General features: G+C 51.5%; 1 protein-coding gene across 3 annotated transcripts in view; it reads right to left on the reverse strand.

The window, feature by feature from the left end:
* TNFAIP8L2 (TNF alpha induced protein 8 like 2) overlaps positions 1–18940 on the reverse strand; it is a 359688-nt gene that overhangs the window by 6349 nt on the left and 334399 nt on the right. Inside the window, exon 2 of one of the 3 annotated variants that reach the window (XM_030188440.1) lies at positions 11880–11882. The exons of the other annotated variants lie outside the window; for them this stretch is intronic. The gene's annotated coding sequence lies outside the window, so the exon portion shown is untranslated. The remainder of the gene's footprint in view (positions 1–11879; positions 11883–18940) is intronic. 3 annotated transcript variants of the gene reach the window in all.

Genomic DNA, 18940 nt, shown 5'->3' on the forward strand with positions numbered 1-18940 from the left:
TAACAAGGAAACGCAAAGCATCATCAACAGAACCACTTCTCGGAAAATAGAATTGGATTTCGTCCGCGTAAAGACGAGAGACTGCAGGCCAAGACAAACCAAGACTTGGTCTGCAAGAGCAGGTGAAGAGAGAGGACCGGGGGAGAAGGATGAAGATTTTGCTGGATTTTTTAAACTGCTGCAAGACCACATTATGTTTTGGTGGAATGCTTTTATGTTTAAAACATTTTCCAAACTGCGCTTTCCAAAACAACATACATAATAAATCATTCAAAGAAAGAATGAAAGAAGGGAGATGTGCCAGAGGGTTGGGGGGTGTACTGGTGATGATATTAAGGTTATAATTTGGAATGAAAAGTATAACGGCATCATGAAATTTAGGACTGAGCTCTGAAATAACAGAGGTTGATGTGCTGAAGAAAGGGACTTGTAGGAATCACAGATGACGGGTCCTGAACTGATCTCCCAGTGGAGCACTGTCATGGGCTTTAAACAGGCTGGAGGGGTTGGGAGGTAAAAATTAATAGCGTCATCTACCCCAAGTGGTGAGAACCAGAGGAGAAGACAGTTGGCCTGAGTGGATGGGCCATTTGCTCTTTGTCTACCACCGTTTCCTGCATTACTATGCAGGTCATTTTCGAAGGAGATTGCCGGCCATCTTCCGACACAAATCGGGAGATGGCCGGCGATCTCCTGAACCCGGCCAAATCGGTGTAATCGAAAGCCGATTTTGGCCGGCGCCAACTGCTTTCCGTCGCGGAGCTGGTCAAACTTCAAGGGGGTGTTCGGTAGGGTAGCGAGGGCGGGACGAGGGCGTGATTTCAGATGGCTGGCTTCACCCGATAATGGAAAAAAGAAAGCCAGCCTTGACGAGCATTTCGCCGGCTTCACTTGGTCCCTTTTTTTCCAAGACCAAGCTTCAAAAAGGTGCCTCAACTGACCAAATGACCACTGGAGGGAATCGGGGATGACCTCCCCTTACTCCCCCAGTGGTCACCAACCCCCTCCCACCCCCCCCCCCCCAAAAATGTAAAACCATTTTTTGCCAGCCTCTATGCTAGCCTGAAATGTCATATCCAGCTTCCTGACAGCAGTATGCAGGTCCCTGGAGCAGTATTTAGTGGGTGCAATGCACTTCAGGCAGGTGGACCCAGGCCCATCCCCCCTACCTGTTACACCTTTGGTGGTAAATGTTAAGCCCTCCAAAACCCACTGTACCCACATGTAGGTGCCCCCCTTCATCCCTAAGGGCTATGGTAGTGGTGTACAGTTGTGGGGAGTGGGTTTTGGGGGGGATTTGGGGGGCTCAGCACACAAGGTAAGGAAGCTATGCACCTGGGAGCTATTTTTGAGTCCACTGGAGTGCCCCCTAGGGTGCCCAGTTGCTGTCCTGGCATGTGAGGGGGACCAGTGCACTACAAATGCTGGCTCCTCCCACGACCAAATGCCTTGGATTTGGCCGGGTTTGAGATCGCCGTCATTAGTTTCCATTATCGGCAAAAACCAATGCTGGCCATCTCAAACCCGACGATCTCTGACATTTGGCCGGCCCCAACCGTATTATCGAAACGAAAGATGGCCGGCCATCTTTTTCGATAATACGGTTTGGGACCGCTATTTGCGGCGCCGGCCAAATAGATGGCCGGCCATCTATTTGGCCGGCGCCGTTCGATTATGCCCCTCCACATGTCATTATTGTGGGTAAAGCCTTCAGATATTACTAGTGAATCACTGTTAGAGTCGTCTTCAGAAGAATAAGTAGTTCTGCTCTAGGCCCCAACGCTCTGGTTAAACTGCAGTGGGCAGAAGGCCAGGTCGAGCCCTCAAGGTCGGTGCTCCTTACTCTGGGCCTTTCCTTTTTCCTGAAGTGTTAACAACTTGTACGACAGCAGATTCTGAAGCCCTGCCAGGGTTTCTGCGTCCTTTGGTACCTCATCCTTAATGCATTAGTGTACAAGGCTGCTGCAGGCGGATATGCCAAATTGGACCAGTGCTAGGAGGATGGAGTAAGGGGTTGTGCAGGAGCTTCGCAGACCCCCTGACTTCCAAAGGAAGGGGCGTATGTGGTCAGGAAATTGCCCACGCTGGCGATTGGAGCAGAGTTCTTCGCAGGCTGGGTTGCACTAAGGTCGTGTGCAGAGTGAGAACATTTGTTTTTTTGTTTTAGAAAAGCTTTTTTTTTTTCTTAAGTGAGTTCCTTCCTCCTCAGAGGTTTTCAGGATGTGGCTTGCTGATTTTTTGTTTTGTTTTGCAGGGACTACAGAAATTTCCTTCATGGGGAAGATGCCCTCATGTAAAACTTTTAAAAGCGTGCTGTGTATTAATGAAATTAGCACAGGGAGGTCACGTAAAAGACCTGCGAGATCCCGAAGTTGAGGGCAAGAACAAAATCCCTTGGAAAAAAAGGATCTGTAGTGTACATGGTGTGGCAGGGCAGGAGAAGTAGCCGGCCATGTGTGTATGCTGGGGGAGGAGAGGAGAAGGGTCGTGTGTGTGCTGAGGAGGAGAGTTGGAGGGCAGTGTGTGGGGCAGGGAAGGAAAGGAGAAGGGTCGTGTGTGTGCTGGGGAGAGGTGGAGGCAGTGTGGCAGGAAAGGAGAGAAGAAGGGTGGTGTGTGTGCTGTGGAGGAGATGTGGAGGGCACAGTGTGTGGCAGAGGAGAGGAGAAGGGTTGTGTGTATGCTGGGGGAGTGGTGGAGGGCAGTGTATATGGCAGGAAAGTAGAGGAGAAGGGTGATGTGTTTGCTATGGAGAAGTGGCGGGAAGGGAAGGAGAGGAGAAGGGTGGTGTGTTTTGGGGGGAAAGGTGGAGGGCAGAGTGTGGAGCAGGGAAGGAGAGGAGAAAGGTGCTGTGTGTGCTGGAGGTATAGTGCTGAGTTTTCTGGGGCAGACTGGAAGGGGGAGGTGTGTCATGTTCCCTACCTCAACGCAAGCGGCGTCCTCGGGCTGCGCTGGGTCCTGTCGACACGCACACTTGACTGGCACTGCCTGAGCCATGTGTGTGTAGTCCTCTCTGGGTGTGTTTAGAGAGCGCTGGTTGCAGGTTCCTTGATTGCTTTGCTTCCATGCACCTATTTCTGCTCTCTCTCTCTCTCTGTCTGGCTTCCAGGCTCCTTGATTGCTTTGCTTCCACCCACCTGGGTCTGCTCTTCCTCTGCCTGGCTTCCCTTGCTTCTCTCCTATTGGTCTTCTGGTTCCTCCTTCCCCTGCTCTTGTCCTATGGCTGTGCCCCATCTCCCTGCTGATGTCAGATGCCAGCACTTTATCAGCTGAGCTCTCCCTGGACTCCATGCTTCGGCTTCTACTTTGGTAGGTGTTTCTAACTCCGTAGTCTGCTTCTTATCTACTGGTCCCTCTTTGCCGACTTTCGCCTGCATCTGGATTACTCTCTTGCCTGCTGCCTGCCTGTTGACTTTCGCCTGTACCTGGATTACTCTCTTGCCTGCCGCCTGCCTGCTGACTTTCACCTGTACCTGGATTACTCTCTTGACCTGCTGCCTGCCTGGCCAATACATTCATCACTCCGCTTCCAGCTCTGTCCCATAAGTCCTGCAGGCCGCCCGCACCTATGGCCTCAACCTTTGGGGAATGGCGGTCAGCGCAGGTGAAACCCGCGGTTGTCCAGCCGCCAAGCAGAACCTGGCCAGAGTACTGGGCTTAGCAGCGCTCTACTTGGTACAAGAACTCACAAGTCTGACAGGTGGTGAACTTTTAGTCACTATCTCTTGCACATAGCTGACACAATGATGTTTCAGACTCTCACTTTCTGCACAATTTTCTGACAATTGTTCTGTAACTGCTCTGCCCTACTGATCCTTCGAGCTTCTCCTGTACAAATGCACCAGAACACAGAAAAAACCTGGGTTTAGCAGGTCATAGAAACTGACGGCAGAAAGACAATACGGCCTATCCAGTCTGTCCATCCAGACCAACTACTAATCTCTACAATCCCTTCCTCTCCCTCAGAGATCCTCTGTACATAGAAACATAGAAACTGACACAGTTAAAGACCATACGGCCTTCCAGTCTGTCCATTCACCCAACTACTAATCTCTACAATCCCTTCCTCTCCCTCTGTACATAGAAACTGACACAGATAAAGACCATACGGCCTATCCAGTCTGTCCATCCACACCAACTACTAATCTCTACAATCCCTTCCTCTCCCTCAGAGATCCTCTGTACATAGAAACATAGAAACTGACACAGTTAAAGACCATACGGCCTTCCAGTCTGTCCATTCACCCAACTACTAATCTCTACAATCCCTTCCTCTCCCTCTGTACATAGAAACTGACACAGATAAAGACCATACGGCCTATCCAGTCTGTCCATCCACACCAACTACTAATCTCTACAATCCCTTCCTCTCCCTCAGAGATCCTCTGTACATAGAAACATAGAAACTGACACAGTTAAAGACCATACGGCCTTCCAGTCTGTCCATTCACCCAACTACTAATCTCTACAATCCCTTCCTCTCCCTCAGAGATCCTCTGTACATAGAAACATAGAAACTGACACAGTTAAAGACCATATGGCCTTCCAGTCTGTCCATCTACACCAACTACAAATCTCTACAATCCCTTCCTCTCCCTCAGAGATCCTCTGTACATAGAAACAGACACATAAAGACCATACGGCCTATCCAGTCTGTCCATCTACACCAACTACTAATCTCTACAATCCCTTCCTCTCCCTCAGAGATCCTCTGTACATAGAAACAGACACATAAAGACCATACGGCCTTCCAGTCTGTCCATCCAGACCAACTACTAATCTCTACAATCCCTTCCTCTCCCTCAGAGATCCTCTGTACATAGAAACTGACACAGTTAAAGACCATACGGCCTACCCAGTCTGTCCATCCACACCAACTACTAATCTCTACAATCCCTTCCTCTCCCTCATAGAAACTGACACAGATAATCTCTGTTTCTATGTACAGAGGAAGACCATACGGCCTTCCAGTCTGTCCATTCACCCAACTACTAATCTCTACAATCCCTTCCTCTCCCTCAGAGATCCTCTGTACATAGAAATTGACAGCAGGTAAAGACCATATGGCCTTCCAGTCTGTTCATCAACACCAACTACTAATCACTACAAACCCTTCCTATCCCTCAGAGATCCTCTGTACATAGAAACTGACACAGTTAAAGACCATACGGCCTTCCAGTCTGTCCATCCACATCAACTACTAATCTCTACAATCCCTTCCTCTCCCTCAGAGATCCTCTGTACATAGAAACTGAAACAGATAAAGACCATACGGCCTATCCAGTCTGTCCATCCATACCAACTACTAATCTCTACAATCCCTTCCTCTCCCTCAGAGATCCTCTGTACATAGAAACATAGAAACTGACACAGATAAAGACCATACGGCCTATCCAGTCTGTCCATCCATACCAACTACTAATCTCTACAATCCCTTCCTCTCCCCCAGAGATCCTGTGTACATAGAAACTGAAACAGATAAAGACCATACGGCCTATCCAGTCTGTCCATCCACATCAACTTCTAATCTCTACAATCCCTTCCTCTCCCTCAGAGATTGTCTGTACATAGAAACATGGAAACTGACACAGATACAGACCATACGGCCTTCCATTCTGTCCATCCACACCAACTACTAATCTTTACATTCTCTTCCTCTCCCTCAGAGATTCTCTGTCCTTGTCCTAAGATTGCTTGAATTCAGATACAGTCTTAGTCTCCACCAAGTTACTACTACTACTTGACATTTCTAAAGCGCTACTAGGGTTACGCAGCACTGTACAATTTAACAGAAAAGGCCAGTCCCTGCTCAAAGGAGCTTACAATCTAAAGGACAAATGTACAGTCAGTCAAATAGGGGCAGTCTAGATTTCCTGAAAGGTATAAAGGTTAGGTGCCGAAAGCAACGTTGAAGAGGTGGGCTTTCAGCAAGGATTTGAAGATGGGTAGGGAGGGGGCTTGGCGTAAGTGCTCAGAAAGTTTATTCCATGCATAGGGTGAGGCGAGGCAGAATGAGCGGAGCCTGGAGTTGGTGGTGGTGGAGAAGGGTACTGAGAGGAGGGATTTGTCCTGTGAGTGGAGGTTACGGGCGGGAACGTAAGGGGAAATGAGGGTAGAGAGGTAATGAGGGGTTGCAGACTGAGTGCATTTGTAGGTAAGAAGGAGAAGCTTGAACTGTATGCGGTATCTGATCGGAAGCCAGTGAAGTGACCTGAGAAGAGGGGTGATATGAGTATATCGGTTCAGGCGGAATATAAAACGTGCAGCAGAGTTCTGAACAGATTGAAGGGGGGATAGATGGCTAAGTGGGAGGCCAGTAAGGAGTAGATTGCAGTAGTCAAGGCGAGAGGTAATGAGAGAGTGGATGAGACTTCAGGTGGTGTGCTCAGAGAGGAAAGAGCGAATTTTGCTGATGTTAAAGAGAAAGAAGCGACAGGTCTTGTTCAACTAGAAGGCTGTTTCATTAATTCATCAATCTTTCCATGAAGAAGTATTTCCTCAGGTTACTTCTGAGTCTATCCCCTTTCACTTTCATCCTATGCCCCCTCATTTCAGAGCTTCCTTTCAATTTCATCTGCTGCACCAGTAACACTGATAAGGGGCCAATGCACCGAAGGAGTCTGCTGCACCACTAACACTGATAAGGGGCCAATGCACCGGAGCGTCTGCTGCATCAGTAACACTGATAAGGGGCCAATGGAGTGTCCGTTGCACCACTAACACTGATAAGGGGCCAATGCACCGAAGGAGCGTCTGCTGCACCACTAACACTGATAAGGGGCCAATGGAGTGTCCGCTGCACCACTAACACTGATAAGGGGCCAATGCACCGAAGGAGCGTCTGCTGCACCAGTAACACTGATAAGGGGCCAATGCACCGAAGGAGAGTCTGCTGCACCACTAACACTGATAAGGGGCCAATGCACCGAAGGAGAGTCTGCTGCACCACTAACACTGATAAGGGGCCAATGCACCGGAGCGTCTGCTGCACCAGTAACACTGATAAGGGGCCAATGGAGTGTCCGCTGCACCACTAACACTGATAAGGGGCCAATGCACCGGAGCGTCTGCTGCACCAGTAACACTGATAAGGGGCCAATGGAGTGTCCGCTGCACCACTAACACTGATAAGGGGCCAATGCACCGAAGGAGCGTCTGCTGCACCACTAACACTGATAAGGGGCCAATGGAGTGTCCGCTGCACCACTAACACTGATAAGGGGCCAATGCACCGAAGGAGAGTCTGCTGCACCACTAACACTGATAAGGGGCCAATGCACCGAAGGAGAGTCTGCTGCACCACTAACACTGATAAGGGGCCAATGCACCGGAGCGTCTGCTGCACCAGTAACACTGATAAGGGGCCAATGGAGTGTCCGCTGCACCACTAACACTAAGGGGCCAATGCACCGAAGGAGCGTCTGCTGCAACAGTAACACTGATAAGGGGCCAATGCACCGAAGGAGAGTCTGCTGCACCACTAACACTGATAAGGGGCCAATGCACCGAAGGAGCGTCTGCTGCACCAGTAATACTGATAAGGGGCTAATGCACCGAAGGAGCGTCTGCTGCACCACTAATACTGATAAGGGGCCAATGGAGTGTCCGCTGCACCACTAACACTGATAAGGGGCCAATGCAACGAAGGAGCGTCTGCTACACCAGTAACTCCTACAAGGGACTGGTTTGATAATTGTTTTAGCTTTTCAGTTTCCTTGGGTGACTATGAAGAGAGCTTAATTCCTTGAGCTGTCAGACTTCACCCTTTCTTTCTTCGTTGTAAATCCATGCTCCCTGTCCTTTCCTCGCCCTTCTTGGAACCTGCCTGTGACTCCTCTGAGATCCCTCTGGCAGGCTCCCACGTTCCACCTGGGAAATCACTCCAAGTCCCCAGGCCTCTGTTCTTCTTTTCTTTAAAACACAGTACCCTGCCAGGTTCAGGGCTTCCTCTTCTTTCAGACACATTATTCACCACATCAGCAGGGAGGGATGTGGCCCAACATCCTTCCTGTTCCTCTCTTCACAATATCTTACCCTACAGTTACTCTCTGCATTCCACAATCTAAACTTACAGTAAGATATCTATTAAAATGTGACAGTGACAGATCTAAATCAGTCTTTCAGTGGCAAAAGCATTGGTATACATGCAGCAGGCAGTGCTAGGTCACCTTGATAAGATGATGCTGCTGGATCTATCATGTGCTTTCCACTTGGGTCATTGGTTTGTGGAATTAGGGGGCTGTGCTACAGTGGGTGATAGAGGTGAAAGTGGATGTGTAACAAGGGTCTGCTCTTTTACATAGTAACATAGAGGGGCATAATTGAATGGCGCCGGCCATCTATGTGGGCAGCGCCGCAAGGAGCAGTCCCGAACCGTATTATCGAAAAAGATGGCCGGCCATCTTTCGTTTCGATAATACGGTTGGGGCCGGCCAAATGTCAGAGATGGCCGGGTTTGAGATGGCCGACATTGGTTTTCGCCGATAATGGAAACCGATGCCGGCCATCTCAAACCCGGCCAAATCCAAGGCATTTGGTCGTGGGAGGGGCCAGCATTTGTAGTGCACTGGTCCCCCTGACATGCCAGGACACCAACCGGGAACCCTAGGGGGCACTGCATTGGACTTCAAAAATAGCTCCCAGGTGCATACCTCCCTTACCTTGGGTGCTGAGCCCCCCAAAACCCACTCCCCACAACTGTACACCACTACCATCTACCCTTTCGGGTGAAGGGGGCACCTACATGTGGGTACAGTGGGTTTTGGGGGGTTTTGAAGGGCTTAACATTTACCATCACAAGTGTAACAGGTTGGGGGGATGGGCCTGGGTCCACCTGCCTGAAGTGCACTGCACCCACAAAAAACTGCTCCATGGACCTGCATACTGTTGTCAGGGAGCTGGGTATGACATTTCAGGCTGGCAAAAAATATTTTTCTTTTTTTTGGGGGGGTGGGAGGGGGTTGGTGACCACTGGGGGAGTAAGGGGAGGTTATCCCCGATTCCCTCCGGTGGTCATTTGGTCAGTTGGGGCACCTTTTTGAAGCTTGGTCCTGAAAAAAAAGGGACCAAGTGAAGCCGGCGAAATGCTCATCAAGGCCGGATTTCTTTTCTCCATTATCAGGCGAGGCCGGCCATCTCGTGACTATGCTCCCGTCACGACCTCGCTACCCTACCGACACGCCACGTTGAAGTTTGGCCGGCTCCGCGACGTAAAGCAGTTGGCGCCAGCCAAAATCGGCTTTACATTATACCAATTTGGCCGGGTTCAGGAGATCGCCGGCCATCTCCCGATGTGTGTCGGAAGATGGCCGGCAATCTCCTTCGAAAATGAGCTGGATAGTCTATGACAGCATTAGGAGTCACCACCCAGGAAAAGGATCTAGGGGTCATCGTTGATGATACGTTAAAACCTTCTCAGTGTGCAGCGGCGGCTAAAAAAGCAAATAGAAAGGTATTAGAAAAGGAATGGAAAGCAAAAATGAGAATGTTATAATGCCTTTGTATCGCTCCATGTTGCAATCGCACCTCAAATACTTTGTGCAATTCTGGTCACCGCATCTCAAAAAAGATGTAGTGGAATTAGAAAAGGTACAGAGAAGGGCGACAAAAATGGTAAAGGGGATGGGACAAGTTCTTTACGAGGAAAGACTAAAGCAGCTAGGGCTCTTCAGCTTGGAGAAAAGATGGCTGAGGGGAAATATGATAGAGGTCTATAAAATAGTAGCTTCGTTGCGTGCCCCCTAGTCCTAGTATTTTTGGAAAGAGTGAACAAGCGATTCACATCTACTCATTCCATTCCGCTCAGTAAGTTGTAAATTTAAAACAAACAAGAGAAAATATTTCTTCACTCAACGTGGAATGAAACTCTGGAATTCATCGCCAGAGAATGTGGTAAAAGCAGTTAGCTTAGCAGGAGTTAAAAAAGGTGTGGATTATTTCCAAAGAGATGGGAAGGTGGTAGAACTACAGGACATGAATTGAGGTTGCGGGGGGGGGGGGGGGGGGGGGGGGAGGGACTCAGGAATAATGCCAGGGAGTACTTTTTCTCGGAGAGAGTGGTAGATACTTGGAATGCCCTTCCGCAGGAGGTGGTGGAGGTGAAAACAGTGACAAAATTCAGAAATGTGTGGGATAAACACAAAGGAATCCTGGAACCAAGCAAGCTTAGCGGTGATTAGATGGTAGTTCCGGTACTTGGGAAGCGAAGCCAGGGCCGGGCAGACTTCTACGGTCTATGCCCTGAAAATGGCAAGGACAAATCAAGGTCAAGCATATGTATCATGCTTTATAGTATGATTTTATCTTGTTGGGCAGACTGGATGGACCATACAGGTCTTTATCTGCCGTCATCTACTATGTTACTATGTTCCTAAAAGAAAAATCCATAAGCCATTATTAAAATGGGAAAATCCAGTGCTTATTTCTAGGCTAAGCAGCATAAAATTTGTACTGTTTTGGGATCTTGCCAAGTACTTGGGACCTGGATTGGAAACAGGATACTGGGCTTGATGGACCTTCGGTCTTATGTTCTTACGTAATCCTAACACACAGCTGTCTGCATTAGCTCCTAGTGTAAACCGTCCAGAGACAGGGGGGAAAAAAACCTAGCCTAGCTGAACTACTGAGAAATCCAGGTCCCTTATCATACTGCTGGGCTGGTGGCTCCTTTCCCCAAATCCCTGGCTGGCCCATTTTCTACTCCCATTTCCCTGCCTGATCTCATTAAGTGTCTCCTCCGTCACTGTCGGTCAGTTTTCTAACCAGTCTTCATTCTGTGACTGGGAACAGCACTTAACCCACTTCAGAGGACACTGCCAAGCTCAAATTCATTCCCAGCGCCTGGTAGCTGCATATGGTCTGCTGATCCCTTTCCTAACCCAGTCACCCTTCAGGGAGAGGAAGTGGCCTGAGAGTAAGGGAAGCCAGGGCTCAATTCTCACATGTACCGCTGACAACTCTGTGTGATCCTCAGCAAGTCACTGCACCTCCCGTTCACTTCCATACCCACTTGGATTGTAAGCTCTTCAGGGTAGGGACACAGTGCACCTGACTGCTTATCATCACTGTACAGTCCGGTAGCACAATAAACTTGAGACGTATTGATATGCATACCCCTAATCCATACTAAATCTCACATGAAAAATTCCCAGGGGTGACATTACCATTTCTCTTTTGGAGGTCAATGTTCAAAGCGATTTAACCAGCCATGAGAGGCTCCTGGCCGTTTAAATTGCATGGCTAAATATCGTCACACTCCGCTAAAGTGAAAGCCGGCTAGTTTGTAGGTGGTCTGGGGCCAGAGTCGGCACGTATGTGGCTACACAACTAATATCCAGCATAAAACACAGCCCTGTCTCTTTATCTGGTTTGGCTTAGGCGGTTAAGAGCTGAATAGCACATTTAACTGATAAGAGATGGCCTAGCACTGAATGTCCAGGGATAACACTTCTATCTCCCCCTTCTAGATATGATCACAGAACCCTCCCCCCAGGACTGACTCTGGCAGAGCTGCTGAGTTATCTAGATCCAGGAGGGAAATTTCGATGCATTATGAGAACTGCAACACTGGCTGCAAGGGGGGGGGGGGGGGATCAGGGACTACAGCTCCCATGCTGCTTCGGGAGACAGGCCTGGGGTAACAACGGGCTCCATGTCAGCTGTGAACAGGCCGATCCAGTCCTGGTTTCACCGTCAGTAGGTACTTTTAGTCTGTAGGACAATTGGAGTTACAGGTGCCAGGCACAAAGTTGGGGGGAAACCCAGGACTGGATTTGCCAGACAGGGGTCTATGAAGGCAGCAGGTAACCCAAAAATAGAGTTTACCATATGGCTCCAGAAAAAGGAAGACACACTGAGCCAGTCTGGGCTTTACTCATACTAACCCTCTCCTCAAGACCCTTCACTGGCTCCCTATCCATTTTCGCATCCTGTTCAAACTTCTTCTACTAACCTATAAATGTACTCACTCTGCTGCTCCCCAGTAACTCTCCACACTCGTCCTTCCCTACACCCCTTCCCGTGCACTCCGCTCCATGGATAAATCCTTCTTATCTGTTCCCTTCTCCACTACTGCCAACTCCAGACTTCGCGCCTTCTGTCTCGCTGCACCCTACGCCTGGAATAAACTTCCTGAGCCCCTACGTCTTGCCCCATCCTTGGCCACCTTTAAATCTAGACTGAAAGCCCACCTCTTTAACATTGCTTTTGACTCGTAACCACTTGTAACCACTCGCCTCCACCTACCCTCCTCTCTTCCTTCCTGTACACATTAATTGATTTACTTTATTTTTTGTCTATTAGATTGTAAGCTCTTTGAGCAGGGACTGTCTTTCTTCTATGTTTGTGCAGCGCTGCGTACGCCTTGTAGCGCTATAAAAATGCTAAATAGTAGTAGTAATCTGTTCCCTTCTCCACTACTGCCAACTCCAGACTTCGCGCCTTCTGTCTCGCTGCACCCTACGCCTGGAATAGACTTCCTGAGCCCCTACGTCTTGCCCCATCCTTGGCCACCTTTAAAACTAGACTGAAAGCCCATCTTTAACATTGCTTTTGACTCGTAACCACTTGTAACCACTCGCCTCCACCTACCCTCCTCTCCTCCTTCCTGTACACATGCCTGGAATAGACTTCCCGAACCCCTACGTCTTGCCCCATCCTTGGCCACCTTTAAATCTAGACTGAAAGCCCACCTCTTTAACATTGCTTTTGACTCCTAACCACTCGCCTCCACCTACCCTCCTCTCTTCCTTCCCGTTCACATTAATTGATTTGATTTGCTTACTTTATTTATTTTTTGTCTATTAGATTGTAAGCTCTTTGAGCAGGGACTGTCTTTCTTCTATGTTTGTGCAGCGCTGCGTACGCCTTGTAGCGCTATAGAAATGCTAAATAGTAGTAGTAGTACGTCCATTGCTGTCAATGGAATCAAAACCCGGACTGGATCAATCTGTCCTCCTTTTTCTGGAGCCATATGGTAACCCTAAACCAGATGCATGTTGTGGGTCTCCTGGTTTTGGGATGTGAACTCACTAGTTTCAGATAAGACCTTCTATTCTAAAACAGATTCAAATCCCCCCCCCCCCCCCCCCCCCCCCCACTTTGGATGCGACAGACTTGTACCTGCCAGTTTTAGACCAAGTCCGGTCCCGGAGTAGCCCTTGCCGGTCAGGTTTTCAGGATATCCACAATGAATATGCATGAAAGAGATTTGCATATAATGGAGGCAGAGTATGCAAATCAAGTTCATGCATATTCATTGTGGGTAACCTGAAAAACCTGACTGGCAAAGGCTGCTTCAGGAATGGACTTGGGGAACACTGTTTTACAGGGCTTTCTAGTATTTTGGAGAAAAGCAAAGTCCTTGGCCTCAGGGTTTCCTTTTTGACACCAAGCACTGAACAGGCATTAGAGAAAAACTTACACCCCACCAGTTCGCTTCTCCTAAAATCCCCACAAGGAAAATGAAGGCACAAATTCTTCCTTACTTGTTAGAACATGAAAAAGACGAAGCTTCAGGCAGCAGCAAAGAGCAGCTGAAACCTCTGGAACAGAAACTGAGCAGAGGTAAATACTGTAATTGCAGAGGGGGAAAGAGAGGTCTCAGTACTGGATAAGGAGGAGGTGCTGCAGGATAGGAGTGAGAGGCACTGGCAGAGCTGTGTGTGTGTGAGAGAGAGGGGGGGGGGGTCTCAATACTGGAATAGCAAGGGGTGGTGCAGGGCAGGAATGGGGGGCATTGGCAGAGCTGTGTGTGTGACAGGGGGGTCTCAGTACTGGATAAGCAGGAGGTGCTGCAGGATAGGAGTGAGAGGCACTGGCAGAGCTGTGTGTGTGTGAGAGGGGGGTCTCAGTACTGGATAAGCAGGAGGTGCTGCAGGATAGGAGTGAGAGGCACTGGCAGAGCATTGTGTGTGTTTGTGGGGGGGGTCTCAGTACTGGAATAGCAAGGGGTGGTGCAGAGCAGGAATGGGGGGCATTGGCAGAGCTCTCTTTTTGTGTGTGTGAGAGGGGGGGTCTCAGTACTGGAGTAGCAGGGGGTGGTGCTGGGCAGGAATGGGGGGCATTGGCAGAGCTGTGTGTGTGAGAGGGGGGGTCTCAGTACTGGATAAGCAGGAGGTGCTGCAGGATAGGAGTGAGAGGCACTGGCAGAGCTGTGTGTGTGTGAGAGAGAAGGGGGTCTCAATACTGGAGTAGCAGGTGGTGGTGCAGGGCAGGAATGGGGGGCATTGGCAGAGCTGTGTGTGTGAGAGGGGGGTCTCAGTACTGGATAAGCAGGAGGTGCTGCAGGATAGGAGTGAGAGGCACTGGCAGAGCTGTGTGTGTGTGAGAGGGGGGTCTCAGTACTGGATAAGCAGGAGGTGCTGCAGGATAGGAGTGAGAGGCACTGGCAGAGCATTGTGTGTGTTTGTGGGGGGGGTCTCAGTACTGGAATAGCAAGGGGTGGTGCAGGGCAGGAATGGGGGGCATTAGCAGAGCTCTCTTTTTGTGTGTGTGAGAGGGGGGGTCTCAGTACTGGAGTAGCAGGGGGTGGGGTAAAGGGCAGGAATGGGGGGCATTGGCAGAGCTGTGTGTGTGAGAGGGGGGGTCTCAGTACTGGAGTAGCAGGGGGTGGTGCTGGGCAGGAATGGGGGCATTGGCAGAGCTGTGTGTGTGAGAGGGGGGGTCTCAGTACTGGATAAGCAGGAGGTGCTGCAGGATAGGAGTGAGAGGCACTGGCAGAGCTGTGTGTGTGTGAGAGAGAAGGGGGTCTCAATACTGGAGTAGCAGGTGGTGGTGCAGGGCAGGAATGGGGGGCATTGGCAGAGCTGTGTGTGTGAGAGGGGGGTCTCAGTACTGGATAAGCAGGAGGTGCTGCAGGATAGGAGTGAGAGGCACTGGCAGAGCTGTGTGTGTGTGAGAGGGGGGTCTCAGTACTGGATAAGCAGGAGGTGCTGCAGGATAGGAGTGAGAGGCACTGGCAGAGCATTGTGTGTGTTTGTGGGGGGGGTCTCAGTACTGGAGTAGCAGGGGGTGGTGCTGGGCAGGAATGGGGGGCATTGGCAGAGCTGTGTGTGTGAGAGGGGGGGTCTCAGTACTGGATAAGCAGGAGGTGCTGCAGGATAGGAGTGAGAGGCACTGGCAGAGCTGTGTGTGTGTGAGAGAGAAGGGGGTCTCAATACTGGAGTAGCAGGTGGTGGTGCAGGGCAGGAATGGGGGGCATTGGCAGAGCTGTGTGTGTGAGAGGGGGGTCTCAGTACTGGATAAGCAGGAGGTGCTGCAGGATAGGAGTGAGAGGCACTGGCAGAGCTGTGTGTGTGTGAGAGGGGGGTCTCAGTACTGGATAAGCAGGAGGTGCTGCAGGATAGGAGTGAGAGGCACTGGCAGAGCATTGTGTGTGTTTGTGGGGGGGGGTCTCAGTACTGGAATAGCAAGGGGTGGTGCAGAGCAGGAATGGGGGGCATTGGCAGAGCTCTCTTTTTGTGTGTGTGAGAGGGGGGGTCTCAGTACTGGAGTAGCAGGGGGTGGTGCTGGGCAGGAATGGGGGGCATTGGCAGAGCTGTGTGTGTGAGAGGGGGGGTCTCAGTACTGGATAAGCAGGAGGTGCTGCAGGATAGGAGTGAGAGGCACTGGCAGAGCTGTGTGTGTGTGAGAGAGAAGGGGGTCTCAATACTGGAGTAGCAGGTGGTGGTGCAGGGCAGGAATGGGGGGCATTGGCAGAGCTGTGTGTGTGAGAGGGGGGTCTCAGTACTGGATAAGCAGGAGGTGCTGCAGGATAGGAGTGAGAGGCACTGGCAGAGCTGTGTGTGTGTGAGGGGGGGGTCTCAGTACTGGATAAGCAGGAGGTGCTGCAGGATAGGAGTGAGAGGCACTGGCAGAGCATTGTGTGTGTTTGTGGGGGGGTCTCAGTACTGGAATAGCAAGGGGTGGTGCAGGGCAGGAATGGGGGGCATTGGCAGAGCTCTCTTTTTGTGTGTGTGAGAGGGGGGGGTCTCAGTACTGGAGTAGCAGGGGGTGGTGCTGGGCAGGAATGGGGGGCATTGGCAGAGCTGTGTGTGTGAGAGGGGGGGTCTCAGTACTGGATAAGCAGGAGGTGCTGCAGGATAGGAGTGAGAGGCACTGGCAGAGCTGTGTGTGTGTGAGAGAGAAGGGGGTCTCAATACTGGAGTAGCAGGTGGTGGTGCAGGGCAGGAATGGGGGGCATTGGCAGAGCTGTGTGTGTGAGAGGGGGGTCTCAGTACTGGATAAGCAGGAGGTGCTGCAGGATAGGAGTGAGAGGCACTGGCAGAGCTGTGTGTGTGTGAGAGGGGGGTCTCAGTACTGGATAAGCAGGAGGTGCTGCAGGATAGGAGTGAGAGGCACTGGCAGAGCATTGTGTGTGTTTGTGGGGGGGGTCTCAGTACTGGAATAGCAAGGGGTGGTGCAGGGCAGGAATGGGGGCATTAGCAGAGCTCTCTTTTTGTGTGTGTGAGAGGGGGGGTCTCAGTACTGGAGTAGCAGGGGGTGGGGTAAAGGGCAGGAATGGGGGGCATTGGCAGAGCTGTGTGTGTGAGAGGGGGGGTCTCAGTACTGGATAAGCAGGAGGTGCTGCAGGATAGGAGTGAGAGGCACTGGCAGAGCTGTGTGTGTGTGAGAGAGGAGGGGGTCTCAATACTGGAGTAGCAGGTGGTGGTGCAGGGCAGGAATGGGGGGCATTGGCAGAGCTGTGTGTGTGAGAGGGGGGTCTCAGTACTGGATAAGCAGGAGGTGCTGCAGGATAGGAGTGAGAGGCACTGGCAGAGCTGTGTGTGTGTGAGAGGGGGGTCTCAGTACTGGATAAGCAGGAGGTGCTGCAGGATAGGAGTGAGAGGCACTGGCAGAGCATTGTGTGTGTTTGTGGGGGGGGGTCTCAGTACTGGAATAGCAAGGGGTGGTGCAGGGCAGGAATGGGGGGCATTGGCAGAGCTCTCTTTTTGTGTGTGTGAGAGGGGGGGGCTCAGTACTGGAGAAGCAGGGGGTGGGGTAAAGGGCAGGAATGGGGGGCATTGGCAGAGCTGTGTGTGTGAGAGTGGGGGTCTCAGTACTGGAGTAGCAGGGGTGGTGCTGGGCAGGAATGGGGGGCATTGGCAGAGCTGTGTGTGTGAGAGGGGGGGTCTCAGTACTGGATAAGCAGGAGGTGCTGCAGGATAGGAGTGAGAGGCACTGGCAGAGCTGTGTGTGTGTGAGAGAGAAGGGGGTCTCAATACTGGAGTAGCAGGTGGTGGTGCAGGGCAGGAATGGGGGGCATTGGCAGAGCTGTGTGTGTGAGAGGGGGGTCTCAGTACTGGATAAGCAGGAGGTGCTGCAGGATAGGAGTGAGAGGCACTGGCAGAGCATTGTGTGTGTTTGTGGGGGGGGTCTCAGTACTGGAATAGCAAGGGGTGGTGCAGAGCAGGAATGGGGGGCATTGGCAGAGCTCTCTTTTTGTGTGTGTGAGAGGGGGGGTCTCAGTACTGGAGTAGCAGGGGGTGGTGCTGGGCAGGAATGGGGGGCATTGGCAGAGCTGTGTGTGAGAGGGGGGGTCTCAGTACTGGATAAGCAGGAGGTGCTGCAGGATAGGAGTGAGAGGCACTGGCAGAGCTGTGTGTGTGTGAGAGAGAAGGGGGTCTCAATACTGGAGTAGCAGGTGGTGGTGCAGGGCAGGAATGGGGGGCATTGGCAGAGCTGTGTGTGTGAGAGGGGGGTCTCAGTACTGGATAAGCAGGAGGTGCTGCAGGATAGGAGTGAGAGGCACTGGCAGAGCTGTGTGTGTGTGAGAGAGAAGGGGGGTCTCAATACTGGAGTAGCAGGTGGTGGTGCAGGGCAGGAATGGGGGGCATTGGCAGAGCTGTGTGTGTGAGAGGGGGGTCTCAGTACTGGATAAGCAGGAGGTGCTGCAGGATAGGAGTGAGAGGCACTGGCAGAGCTGTGTGTGTGTGAGAGGGGGGTCTCAGTACTGGATAAGCAGGAGGTGCTGCAGGATAGGAGTGAGAGGCACTGGCAGAGCATTGTGTGTGTTTGTGGGGGGGTCTCAGTACTGGAATAGCAAGGGGTGGTGCAGGGCAGGAATGGGGGGCATTGGCAGAGCTCTCTTTTTGTGTGTGTGAGAGGGGGGGTCTCAGTACTGGAGTAGCAGGGGGTGGTGCTGGGCAGGAATGGGGGGCATTGGCAGAGCTGTGTGTGTGAGAGGGGGGGTCTCAGTACTGGATAAGCAGGAGGTGCTGCAGGATAGGAGTGAGAGGCACTGGCAGAGCTGTGTGTGTGTGAGAGAGAAGGGGGTCTCAATACTGGAGTAGCAGGTGGTGGTGCAGGGCAGGAATGGGGGGCATTGGCAGAGCTGTGTGTGTGAGAGGGGGGTCTCAGTACTGGATAAGCAGGAGGTGCTGCAGGATAGGAGTGAGAGGCACTGGCAGAGCTGTGTGTGTGTGAGAGGGGGGTCTCAGTACTGGATAAGCAGGAGGTGCTGCAGGATAGGAGTGAGAGGCACTGGCAGAGCATTGTGTGTGTTTGTGGGGGGGGTCTCAGTACTGGAATAGCAAGGGGTGGTGCAGAGCAGGAATGGGGGGCATTGGCAGAGCTCTCTTTTTGTGTGTGTGAGAGGGGGGTCTCAGTACTGGATAAGCAGGAGGTGCTGCAGGATAGGAGTGAGAGGCACTGGCAGAGCTGTGTGTGTGTGAGAGGGGGGTCTCAGTACTGGATAAGCAGGAGGTGCTGCAGGATAGGAGTGAGAGGCACTGGCAGAGCATTGTGTGTGTTTGTGGGGGGGGTCTCAGTACTGGAATAGCAAGGGGTGGTGCAGGGCAGGAATGGGGGGCATTAGCAGAGCTCTCTTTTTGTGTGTGTGAGAGGGGGGTCTCAGTACTGGAGTAGCAGGGGCTGGTGCAGGACAGGAGTGAGGGGCAACAGCAGAATGATATGTGCTATTGTCCTAGGGGGAGTTACATACAATCAGAAGAGACATCACTAAAAC

Source organism: Microcaecilia unicolor, chromosome 14 (genome assembly GCF_901765095.1).
Source record: "Microcaecilia unicolor chromosome 14, aMicUni1.1, whole genome shotgun sequence".
Lineage (NCBI taxonomy): Eukaryota > Metazoa > Chordata > Amphibia > Gymnophiona > Siphonopidae > Microcaecilia > Microcaecilia unicolor.